The 12048-nt window shown below is 40.4% G+C and overlaps 1 protein-coding gene across 31 annotated transcripts in view; it reads right to left on the reverse strand.

Annotated features, from left to right (window-relative positions):
- The window catches only part of SIPA1L2 (signal induced proliferation associated 1 like 2), a 242514-nt gene extending 230476 nt beyond the window's left edge, over window positions 1–12038 (reverse strand). For 29 of the 31 annotated variants that reach the window (XM_065589013.1, XM_065589011.1, XM_065589010.1 and 26 more), the window contains exon 1: window positions 11861–12001. The gene's annotated coding sequence lies outside the window, so the exon portion shown is untranslated. Of the gene's footprint in view, window positions 1–11860 lie in introns of all 31 variants that reach the window. The other 2 variants (XM_065589006.1, XM_005291210.5) reach the window with 2 other exon arrangements.
- Window positions 12039–12048: the final 10 nt, after the last annotated feature.

A 12048-nucleotide genomic window follows, 5' to 3' on the forward strand; every position in this document is an offset into this window, starting at 1 on the left:
AAGTCATCATTGTGCCAATAATTTTATTTTTTGAAAAATATTTCTTCTTGTAATTGAGTTAGCACAGTAGAGGCTTTCAGAAGTACTTCATCCATGGCTGTGCCATTTAACTTTCCATTATAAAAAAGTAAATTAGGAATCAAACATCTAGGTTTAGCAGCTTTTTTTAATAACATAAAAACAAAGTTAAGTGACAGAGTCAGATAAACTCCCAATTAAAGGCAAAGTAGTCTCCCTCTTCTCTAATCACCAAGGCAGATTCAAGGGGTGGGGGGAAGCAGCCTGCTAATCCCTGGGCGTTTTGACTCATTTTGGATGTAATAGCCAAAATGCAGGAATGAAAGGTTGACTGTAACCTTAAGGATGAGAATGTAAATTTAGGAGTCAGGAAGATTCAAAAGTCAAGTTTTCCAAAGAAACATTAACTCTTCCCTATAATCCTATTGCACATCCAGCAGAACCTCACCTCACTCACACCAATAACTGGGAACTGCATGTTACTGATGTGAAGCTTAAAACTAGAAGGCTTAAAATGAAAGTAGGCTCTCTGCTTCCCCTGTAGGTGAAAAGGGAAACTAGGTTTGTCATCTTAATTTACATAAATTATCATTCTCCTGCAATGCATTTCAGTACAGTGTTTTGTTGTACTGTTAAGAGTTAAAATATCATTTCCAAAAATAAAACATAAGTAAATGTTTTTATGAAAAGAGGAGACACTGAAAGGTATAACCTGGGTAAAGCGGGTCACTTTGAGCTGACAGACTTTGTTGGGTTGGGAATTCAAATTTGACAAGAAGTCTCACGAAGTTCTGTTGAATAAAGCAAGAGGTCTGTCCAAAGGTCCTACTTTGATGTTCACTACCAAGTAATTCTGAACCCCATATGGAGCTTACTCTGAGGAACTGGACAAATGGTGGTGGTGAGGAAAGGTGGACAGAAAGTGGTGGACAGGTCACCAGCAATAAACAAAAATTCACGGAAGCCCGTGACCCTGTCCCTGACTTTCACTAAAAATATCCCTGACAAAATGGGTAGGGAGAAGGGTTCAGTACCCACTGCTCCTGGAGCTCTGAGGCCCCCTGCTGCCACAACTGTGAGTGGGAGCTCAGGAGTTCCCTTGCTGCCCCTGAGCAGCTGTGGGGGAGGAGGGTGTCGCCCACCGTAGCTGGGAGCTCCAGGGTCCCCTGCCTGCCTGTGGTAGCTGGGAGCTGCAGGGTTCCCCCACTGGGACAGGGCTGGGAGCTGCAGGCAGCTGGAAGCTCCTGGGACCCCTGCTGCCCGGCAGCAACCAGCTTTGGGGTGGCCTGCTGCCAGCAGCAACTGAGAGCTGCAGGGCCCCGCTGGCTGACAGCTCCAGCCCTGGGCAGAAATTATCACGGAGATCGCTGGAAGTAGGGTGACCAGATGTCCCGATTTTATAGGGACGGTCCCGATAGTTGGGGCTTTGTCTTATATAGGTGCCTATTACCCCCCACTCCTGTCCCGACATTTCACACTTGCTGTCTGGTCACCCTAGCTGGAAGTCATTGATTCCGTGACCTTTGACACATAATCCTAGCCTGAATTATTAGTGGTTGCCTGAGCCTCACATTAACATCTAGTATGTGCGTGTTGGCTCATACAGCTTCCCTAAAACTTCAACAAGATACCATCACCTTTAAAAGGCCACTGGTTGGAGGTCTACAATGGATGAAAATAACCCGCTACACACAAGGCTGACAACGGTTCCAATAGGTGCAATAAGCAATGCACATTTCCCACATGAAGATCTGCACACTTCCAGAAGAAAAGACACACCTGATGTTCCTGTTGACTTGCCATGACCGACTTTGTGACATCCCTGTTGCAAAGGTTCTTCATGCATTCATGTCCAGTGCCAATCTCAGATGAATGGCCTCACAGAGCAGCAGCTGCTATGGTCTCACAGAGTGGCGGGCTGTCCGTTGTGGTCAGAAGTCTTAATTTACAGCCACCTTTTTGCAACCTGTGATGCAGATCCTGGACTAGGCTTAACAGGTTGTTAAACTGAGCGGCAAGAGAGGCTTTCACAATGCAAAAATTTGGCTTAGCCCAATCTTCAGTGTGACTGCAGGACAGCGATGGAGATGATCAAACATATGGTGGAGGAGTACACAATTAGAAGAGTGGAAATTGGACTGCAACACTTGCTACTCTCAATGTTGCAGCAGTTAGATGACAGAACAATCTAAATATTACTCCTGGGGGGATTCTGTGGGACTGCGCACCCACAGAAAACAGCCTCTGCCCCGCAGATTTCCTGTTTTTCCCGGCAGAAAATGGCAGACCCCACACACACACACACACCAAGCCCCCCGCTGAGCCCAACCATCATCATCTGAATCCCCTGCAGAGTCCCATTGCCCCTTCACCCGGAACCCACCCCCTCCACACACACATGCCCCTGTGCATCCAGATCTCCCACTGAGCTGCCTGCACCCAGATTGCCCCACACAGAACCCTCTTACCCCACACCTGGATCCCCCACACACACTGAGCCCCTCCACACTTGGATCCTGCTGGGCTGGCACAGAGGGGCAGGGCTCCGGGGTATTTCTGGGGAAGACCCTGCCCTTGCAGTGTGTTAGGGTCAGGTGCAGCCTCACTGCCGAGTCCCTGTATCGGGGGGAAGAAGGGACTTCACGGTGATCTCCCACCTCAATGCAGCCAGTGGCCTGTGCTCCTCACTGCCAGAACCACATTTATTTATTGACAAACAAAATTTGCAGAATTTTGCAGAATTTTAAAATATTGTGTGCAGAATTTTTAATTTTCTGGCACAAAATTCCCTCAGGAGTAAGATATGGACTTGTGACACATACAAAAGAAGGGAACAGCCAAATCCATCCACAAAGAGAAATAGCTTTATAAAAGGATAAAATAAATTCAGATGAACACATCTATAGTATTCAGTACAACAACCACCTCTAAACAGAAAGGAATTTGATTACCTTTACATGTCTACTTAACAATTACGTACTCCACCTTCAAAGCAAAACAAAAATGGGGGAGGGGGGAAGAGAAGATAACCAGATCGCTGAGGAGACTCGTTCTCTGTCAGACAAAAGGTATTGTATAGTAGCAACTTTCACCTCTAGATTATCTGTTTGAATCCAGCCCTGGTCCATGACCGAAAGTTAAAACATACGGCATACAAGCCAAAAGTGTATCAGCATTTTCCCCAGAGGATAAGCATCCACATCACAACTAGTTTAAATAAAAAAAGATGCAATGAGTATATAGCACTAAATTCCATCTCAGGCGGAAAAATGTCAACACTACATTGACAGAAAAAAAATATTCATTTCAAGTAAGGATACAAAGTAAAAACATACTACAGCTGGATAGGGGGGAGAGATAGCTCAGTAGTTTGAGCATTGGCCTGCTAAACCCAGGGTTGTGAGTTCAATCCTTGAGGGGGCCACTTGGGGATCTGGAGCAGAATCAGTACTTGGTCCTGCTAGTGAAGGCAGGGGGCTGGACTCGATGACCTTTCAAGGTCCCTTCCAGTTCTAGGAGATGGGATATCTCCATTAATTATTATTATATTATATCAACTGAATTTCCTGTTTGATTCAATTATCAAATCCACAAATAGTAAGATTTGGTATAGCAACTGCCATAAGCAAGAGTAAATCTAATTTGATGAGATTTACACTTTCAGCAACACAAATATAAAGCCTCAGAACTATCTATAAACACATAAAAATAATCAGTGTTTTCAAGCAAGATGAGACATTTTTAAATTAGTGTTTTAGGCAAAGCTACAATTTCTCCAGAATTTTATTTTGTTTGTTTATTTTTGGTGTGGGGATAATATGGTTATGCACAAGGTGCAAAGATGTAAATTTTATAATCTATAATTGTTTCAACAAGAAAAATGTTGTTTTCATCAGATTATCAACCTGTAAAAGCCAAAAAAAACTAACCCATCTTGAAACTTTAATGATGTGACAGGAAAGTCTTCTGGATACCTGCAATGTAGTTTTAGTGAAATTTGTTGGTGTTTTTTTTTTTTTAAATACACCACTTCAACTGAATTTTAAAAAATGTGACCGTGACCATATATGCAAGTGCTACTTAAGGGCTTTCCTGGTGAGCAAGATATGACATAATATGAAGGACACTATGAATTAGTCTACATGTTCTCAGATTCTGGTTGATGGGTGGATGGCAATCAGTGAAGCACTTGGTGGTGGTCCATGGAGAAATGGCTGGTTACATGGATGCGGTTTCCCTGCCTTGTTTCCTGTTGCTAAATTGCATATAATAGACAGCTAAAATACATTTAATTCTTTTCTAATATTTTTACACATAAGCAATTGCTGTAATGGTCACCAGAATGTTATGGCAACTGCACAGTTGTTAGTGGGAGAGAAAGTGGTCGGTCCATGAGAACCTCTATTAAATTGAAGTTCACACAATAAAAAGTTTGACAACTTCTGACCTTCCCGCATACTTAATGTAGTGAAATTAGCAAGCTGGAATACTGACATTGTTGAGTACAGTCTACAGAGGAAAGAAAAAAGGAAGAAGAGGTGAGGAGCATTATCATGGGTCTGGTTTTCAAAGATGAGTGGACAACTATTTATGGAAATACTCTGTTTTCAACTTTTCACACACAGCCATGGTATTTTCACAAGCACTTGGCAAATTAGTTGCCTCACTGGTCATTTGTGCATGCTAATATTTAATTTGCATAAACCCACCCTTGAAAGGATCTTTTGTGCTTGCTGATTTTGTAAATACTGTACTACATGAGAAAAAAGAAAAGAAGGTAGCAGCAAAAGGTAGCAATAAAAAGATACAAGAACATAGAAACTGCAGTACATATCTGCTACAAATCGCTAGGATGGAAGGAAAGTATGAATGAATAAACTGCTGGACTATTAAGGAGTTTGAAATGACCAGATATTGATCTCATGGAGAATTTTAACTACCTGAATGCCAGTTGGTTGGCAATTATAGCTAAACACAGATCAAAGTGATTCCTAAATGAAGATAGGAGGACAACTTTATGATCCACCAAAATCAATGAAAGCATTGCTAACAAATCCTCTTTGTCTTCCTGTAAAATAAATACTATTTTACTCAAACCCATTCTATACATTCTCACACAAATTTCTCACCCCCATAATCATACTCACAAATTCATATGAAATTAAAACAATCATCTTAACTGTACTTGTTTGGCACTGTACATATTATGACCACATACAGAGAACTACCTTTCTGGTAATTTTAGTTTCATGTAAGTAACTAACTGGTATAAACAGGCATTATGCATTTGGTATAGAACAGAATACAAATTCTTAAAAAACATAAAGCATCTAATTTCCAACTGGCAAACATTCCAACTGATTGAACATTTACTGCATAATATATTTGTGTGGATGACATAACTAAATACATCGAGCAGGAATACCTAGTGTTTTCACTCTAGCTCTCCAATGTCAGATTAAGCAAACTGACACAATCCAGACCTTAAATCAATTCTTGCCTTCCCTTAACCCATCCCACAAATGCCACACTGTCAAACTTCAAACATTTTGCTTTGAATTTCAGAATGGAAGAGATTAGAGTAATAATGACAATACCACTGAGAAAATAGGACTTGGATTTGTAAATACAATGGGTTGTTTTGCATTAGTCTAACGAACAAAATTATTCTCATACTGGGTGTGAATTCATCATCAATTAGAATTTTTACATGACAAACCCAGACCATCCTGCTCAATCCAAATCACAGCTGGCAATCCTCACAGCACCAATGTGGCAAAGCAGCCACTCACTCTTTTAAACAGTTCCCTCCATTGATATAGAAAAACAGTCAGGACAATAATAAGCTGTTGTCCTGACAACCTCACAAAGCAAAGACTGGGTTTACTTTACTCCAGCAGAACAGCAAGGATAACCTCTTCACCTTAAGCTGCTCCTAATTCTTCAAGAACAGCTAGCTATTACAATAAGCAAAAACAAGTATAACAAAATATGCATACATATTTAATCTTCACTATGGAGTCACGCTAATATTTCAATGAGATTTTGAGCATAAAATTAAGAGCATTTAAAATAGTTGCTTCCAGTGTTAAGAATTGAGAAGATACCTGGGGGTGTGGGTATTGTTTGCTTCAGGTGACTTATAAAATGAATAAATAGTTCATTCTGAACTAGAAGCTACAAATAAATTCAACTGGGGGGAGGGAGGGAAGAAGAGACAGGAGCAGAGGGAATAAATAGCTTTCAGAGCTCAGAAACAAAAAAAAAGTAATTGAAATCTTCTTTCACAAAGCTCTCTGCAGAATATTAAAAAAACTGAATATTTTAGTAATAGAATTTTGCCAGCTACTCTAAGCAGTGTGTTAATTTCAGCGTTCCCTTTTAATCCTTCTTCTGAGAGAGAAAAAAAGATACCATAAATATTTAAACAAAGTGTACATTTAAACTATAAAAGCTGTATTCTGGCTTTGCTTCTCTTCTATTCGGCTACTCTGCTTTCATATCCTGTAACAATTGAGCTAGAGAGTTGACTATGCTGAATGTGAAATCCCATATAAACCAGATCCAGCATTAAGGAATTAGAGATGGGTCAGAGTTGGCCCCTCAATCTATTGCACGTAAAATCAAAGCTTGATCCCCCCCCAAAAAAAATAAAAAGCAACCTATGAAACCATCTATAGAAGGGCTCAAGAACACTTATTAGGCTACACAAACATTTTTAATTTCATATAACATTGTTACTCCACCCCTCAAAGTGCGTTCAAAGTAGATTTTGTTGCAATAATTATGCAATCTCAGCCATTACGTTTTACTAGCAAAACAGATATCAATTCTGTAACTTTAACACAGACCCTGTCTAGTTTAAAGTAAATATCAATAAAGTGAACATAGATTGGAAAAATGAAATATTTTTCATATCTTCCTAAGTGAACTTTAAGAACTCTAATTCATTCGTAACTTCTTTTCATGTAATTCAGAGCCATTATGAAAGATGGAGAGCCATCAGAGTCCACAGGCATTGCCCTGGTGAGAAACCCAGAATTTGAATGGGAAGCTAGAGGAGGGGATACTAAGATCTGTTCTGGAATCTGCACAGAGACTCCATTTTTCATATCAGTTTCCACATACTAGGGGTAAAAACTTAACCCTGTCAGAGACAATAACAAAACTCCTATTGACTTTAATTGGGCCAGGATTTCAACGTAAGCGTCTGAAATTTGAAGAGCCTTCCTCTGACTGCTAAACAGTGAGAAAGATATTCTCAACCCCTCACCCATCTTGAGCCTCCCTTGTTTCTGCTGGGGAGTGGCCTACCTCTCCTCAGCCTCTTTTTCTCAGAAACAGCCGCACTGTCTTCCTACACTACTGCTCAGCTTTCTCGAGCAGGGGTAGGGTGTAGTTGCAATAATTTGTCAGTTTCACTGTGCTCACAGGATCCTCAATAACAGTAGTGAAGCAAATGCCTTGTTTTGTTTCAAGCAGCAGCTACTGCTCCTAAAACCTATGGACAGCACCAGTTACTGGAGCTGTCTGTCTGCAGATTCAGGAAGACAAGAGAGCATCTGTTCACATTTATTGCAAATTTGGAAAATTGTCTTTATAGTCAAAGTTTAGAAACTTTATTTTGAAATGGAACCTCTAATTATGTAGAAAATGATTATTTCACACACACTAGGGCAGGGATCGGCAACCTTTCAGAAGTGGTGTGCCGAGTCTTCATTTATTCACTCTAATGTAAGGTTTCGCGTGCCAGTAATACATTTTAACCTTTTTAGAAGGTCTCTTTCTATAAGTCTATAATATATAACTAAACTATTGTTGTATTTAAAGTAAATAAGGTTTCAAAATGTTTAGAAAGCTTCATTTAAAATTAAATTAAAATGCAGAGCCCCCCAGACCAGTGGCCAGGACCCAGGCAGCGTGAGTGCCACTGAAAGTCAGCTCGCGTCCCGCCTTCGGCACACGTGCCATAGGTTGCCTACCCCTGCACTAGGGAAACTCACTACTCATGATCTCCAAGTGGATTTTCTAGATGCTGCTGTAATTATACTTGTAAATAAGTTAATGATCTGAACAGTAAGTTCTACATAGCTTCTAATAAGAATTTTAAACACAAAACTATAACATTAACATGACATCTTTTCTGCTATCAACTCAAAAACTAAGAGTCCCACTAAATTTAAGCTTCCTACTCTTCTCAACTCATTCAATTGTTCCTAGATATGGCTGAAAATCTGGTCATTGCTCTACAGATAGAAGTATCACGGGATAAAGTCTCCAGTCTTCGCCAATTTGCTTTTGTTGTACATGACTGAACTTTAGCATCACTGTAATAAAGTGAACTGAATGTTAATAATCTTAAAAAAAAAAAAAAAGAGAGAAAGATACTTGTACTTCATTCAGGTTCAAAAGTTTCTTGAAAATCCAAATTATGTACCTCACTATCAAAATAATCATTATGCATCAGGGCTATCTGATTTTTTTTTTTTTTGCCAGATACACTCTTAATGCATCTTTTGTTAGAGAAAATAGCATTTTAACACAAAAAAATCCTTTCCAAGTAATAAACAATTATTGTATTAATCAGAGCTCAAAACTAAAAAGTATACTCATTCGTTCATCATATAAACAGACTGAGTTAGCAAAGAGCCTTTCCCTGATGTCTCCCACAAAACACAGGTGAAATAAATGGACTGGAGAAAGAACAAGCATCACTAAACTCAACTGCCCAGCCTGCTCAGATTACAAGAAGAGATTCCCCTCAAAAATGGCCATTTTTAACATTTATTTAGCTTTTACTTTTTTTAAGATTGCAAAAATGAATGGTTTTCAGAAGTGAAATACAAATTAAACTATATGACATACTAGAAGTACAATACTGCAACCTAAATAATACAAATAGCAATCGTCTACCTTTTAGTTCACTGATTCACAATCCAATTTGTCCAATCACCTTTCATGTCTGGTCATAAAACATAACATAAAAAGTATAGTATTTTAAACTGCAAAGCAAACCACACTGATACAGGGCAGTAGTCTTCAAAACAAGGTTTAATTTCTAGCTGACAATATTGCTACTGTTGGGAAGCTTGAATGACTAATGTGAGAAACTAGATAAGCAGAAGCCCCACCCACTATATCGATAGTGTGCATCTTGTATTTTTACATTGATTACTCGGCAGCTCTCACTCATTGTTACAACACTCCATTCACTCATCTGTAAGAGGCATGAAGCTACAAAACATCCTATTCTCCAACAACACAAGACAATCAAAATCCCAGTCTGAGCAAATGAAAATTATTTACTTACTGCCTGCAGGTCAAACTGCTGATCTGCACTTAAAAATCCTGGGTGCAATGAGTGACTGATGTGTCCAATGTAAAGCTGAAAATGAAAACTGGCTCAGTTTCCTGCCTCAGTTCACTTGTAAATGTCAAACAGCAAAAGAGATTTATGATTTTGCCTATTTTGACCACATCTTTGCTTAATTCCTCTTCTAGCTCTCATTCACAATTGTGAATCATACTGCACACTGATAGTAATTAATGGCTACCCAAAAAAATGAGTGTCATATTTGTGTCAATCAACACTGAAATTCAGGTTCTCCTTGGACAGAAGCCTTTAAGAATGTCCTTGCTTGAGCAGATGTTAATGCCAGTAATGTAGGCTTCAGCTTTTGGTTTAGTCTAGATTTCACGTCAGAGTTTTAATATAAACATGTTTTTACTGATCAAAGATGTCATTAGTTAAGTGGTCCTGTACCCTGACACACAGGTATTCCTTGATGCATATGACCTGCCAAATCAACCTACTGGATGTGCAAAAACCAAGACAATGGATTCAGAGACCTCTCTGTGATCATGCTTTACATGAACATTACATAAATTATAAATCAACTGTTGTGGAGTCTCAGTAATGTTAAATGTCCAAAATGCATTACAACCCTTAATGATTTAAACATTTTTTGCATAAATAAAAAAACATTTCAAAGTGGTTTTAAAATTCAAATCTTCCAGAGATACTATTATAATAAGCAATATGTGGCCCAATGCTGCATTCCGCTGAACACTGTAGGAGTTCTGGACATAAAATACAGGATTGGGGCATGATTATTCCTAAACCCAGCAAGCTCTGATGCACTGTGCTACTAAACTTAGGGTTGAAGTGTACCATGGCATCTCTAAAAGCATCTGCAGAATTTAGGTTAGCTGTTTTCCCCACGAATGTTAGTACAACACAGTCCTAAAATAAGTAAATAAAAAAGGACTATCAAACTATCAGAGGAAATGATAACTTAGAATGGGTTGTTTGTAAATAAAAAACCACCTGCTTCATTATAATGAACCCCATACTTGGACTTCTCAAACTTCCAAATCAATCTAAATAGCTATCTGCTATAAAAATACTTTTCTGAACATCTGATTTTGTCTTAGAACTAAAAGATTTACTTTAAATGTTGGTAATAATGTGCATGTAGAATGACTTCTGTCAACAGTCAGATACCGATCAAAACAATAAATTGTAAATGAGTAAACTTTAAATTCTGTTTAGGTCTAATCAGTGCATAACTGATTGTGAAGGCATCTTAGAATTTGTAGAAAAACCAGAGATACATAAATTAGGCAGCACACAGAACCGTTCCCTGTTTTCTGATATAAGAAAGCCACCTAGTGTTAGCATTTAGAAATGAAAATTGCACACAAAAGACTCGAGAAAAGAATTCACATGAGCAATTCTTACCAACTTTGCAAGGGTCTTCAGCATCATTAGCAACAAAAATAAAGATTTAGCCACAAGAAGAAGGGCTGAGTTATAACATTCTAAGTACCAACGTTTTAAAGTTATCCTACAACAAATATTAATAGCTTACTGATCCACTTCGTATGTTAATACACACATCTGATAATAGTCAACTTTAGAGCCGTCTTTTGTCAAGATTAGGCTAAAGCTAGCTACATACTAATATTGACTAATATCTCCGAAGCAAAAGGCTATGTTATCATACAGTAACTGCAACATTAAAATAAGTAAACACAAAGTAGCTCTCTCCTGTGTTTCGGGGAATGAACCAGACAGATACTTTAACATTAAAAAAAGTTTGAAAATGGATCACGGGGTACATATCAGAGAGTACTGTATAATAGAAATAAGAAAGAGAGTAAAAGATGTTTTTGAAAAAGAATATAGGGTCCTCGATATAAAATAAACAAACATCAAATGGTCTGTGAAATCGGACCAGTTCAATCTGTGAAAGTGTGTGTATCCCTCTGCTAATCCTAAATCTACACTGGTCTCTCTTCCATGATCGCTCCCTAAAAATAACCCACAGATGCCTTATAACAATAAACTTTTTTAAAGCTGCTTTTCAAGACCAACACAGCTTGACAGACCTGTTTAAAAAAAAAAATCAGCGCCTCGAGGCGACTGACCCCCCATGGAAATGATTTACGCAGCAGATTGGAGTTCTTTTTAAAAGCCTGGTGCAGCAGCGGCACGCCAGGTGTAGCGCCGAGAAGGGGGTGCCCCATTGCGCCGCGGGAGTGGGGGACTGGGCGAAATTCCCCCGGGAAGTCTGTCCACGGACCCCCCCGCGGCAGGCACCACGGCTGCCCTGGGGCTGGCGAGACGGCGACTCACATCCCCACCCTCCCCAAACTGGGGTGTCCCTTGCAGACCCCCCCCCCCCGCGAGCCTGGACTCGCTCCCATCCCTCCAAACACCCCCCGAACCCGGGGCTCCCCCTTCACTCCACCCCGCAAAGTGACCCCCCAACCCTTCCAAGCCCGCTTCGCTCGCCCGCCCCCCAGGAGACCCGCCGCACCCCCGGACACGGCTCCTTACCTGGTACGCGCCGCCAGCCGAGCGCTGCTGCGGGATCCCCGCCCCCGAGCCGTGTCCCCCGCCCGGCTCCCCGGGACACTCCGGGCTGGGCAGGGGCGGCCGGGGCTGCGGAGCGACTCGCTCTCTCGCGCCCGCTGCCCGGCGTAGTTGCAGGCGCTGGGTCTCGAGCCTGTCTCTCAGCTGCCGCC

Source organism: Chrysemys picta, chromosome 3 (genome assembly GCF_011386835.1).
Source record: "Chrysemys picta bellii isolate R12L10 chromosome 3, ASM1138683v2, whole genome shotgun sequence".
Taxonomy (NCBI): domain Eukaryota; kingdom Metazoa; phylum Chordata; order Testudines; family Emydidae; genus Chrysemys; species Chrysemys picta.